Source organism: Ipomoea triloba, chromosome 16, assembly GCF_003576645.1.
Source record: "Ipomoea triloba cultivar NCNSP0323 chromosome 16, ASM357664v1".
In the NCBI taxonomy this organism is placed as follows: domain Eukaryota; kingdom Viridiplantae; phylum Streptophyta; class Magnoliopsida; order Solanales; family Convolvulaceae; genus Ipomoea; species Ipomoea triloba.
The window spans coordinates 5,907,184-5,908,352 of NC_044931.1; positions in this window are offsets into that span (position 1 = coordinate 5,907,184).

Here is a 1,169-nt window from a genome sequence, read left to right on the forward strand (position 1 = left end):
GAGACACTGGAATTATTCCAGTGGACCAGAGACAGACTAAAACTTTATAAACCTTTACTAAAGGCATACTCCACTCTTGCGAGAGCATACCCCCCCCTACTTGGTATCAGAGCTTTTACGATTTCTGAGACACAAAATGGAATATACTTATTTCGATACTTTTACTGTCATGAAAAGACAATATAGAGAAGTCATAAGACAACTTAAAATATACCAACCTCTTGTTGAAGAAAATCCAAACTTTAGCAAGAAAAATCTTTATGATAGACACTGTTATTATGCTTACAAACATTTACTTAAAGAAAAAACTTATTTTGAAAAACTGTTTGCAAAAATAACTCATTAATATGGATACTCCTAGATATTCTGGAAACACTTTTCTTGTAAATATCAAGCATGCCAAGGCAAGCCTTGATTATTTATATAGACAACTTAGAAATTTTGAACTTGAGATACAAGACCCAATTGCTTTTAGACAACACCCTTACCAAAAAGCTTTGGTAAGATCTATAAGAGCTACTAGAAGCCTTATAACTGAATTTACAGATTGATAAGACTTTCTTATGAACTTTTTCGAAAGAAAATCAAACTTGAAACTTTACCACAAATATTTTACTTCTCAAATGAAACAACACAAACAAGTTCNTGAAAGAAATTGAAGATCTTCTTTCAAAAATAATATGCTAAATGATTTACGCAGAGATGATAGCTACTTTGCAGTTAGAAAACTTAAACTATTTTGAGTTAATAGAAACAATAAAATTTCGTATTAACCATCATAGAGCCCAAACTTTAATATACAGAGAAATAACTACTGATATACCACATGATGACTATTACTATGCTTGTTTACATGAATATAACTTTCACAACTGGATGTACAAAATTTCAGTAAATCTTATGTCAACTCTTATCTGTTAACATGAACTTAAAAGAACTAATAGCTGAACTACAACTAGAACACTTAAATTTAAGCTATTTGGAAGTAATCAAAGAACTTAAATCACAGCTGTATCACCATAGAAACTTTGCAAAAATATACAACTTTATNATGCTTGTTTACATGAATATAACTTTCACAACTGGATGTACAGATACCAAGTAGGGGGGGGGTATGCTCTCGCAAGAGTGGAGTATGCCTTTAGTAAAGGTTTATAAAGTTTTAGTCT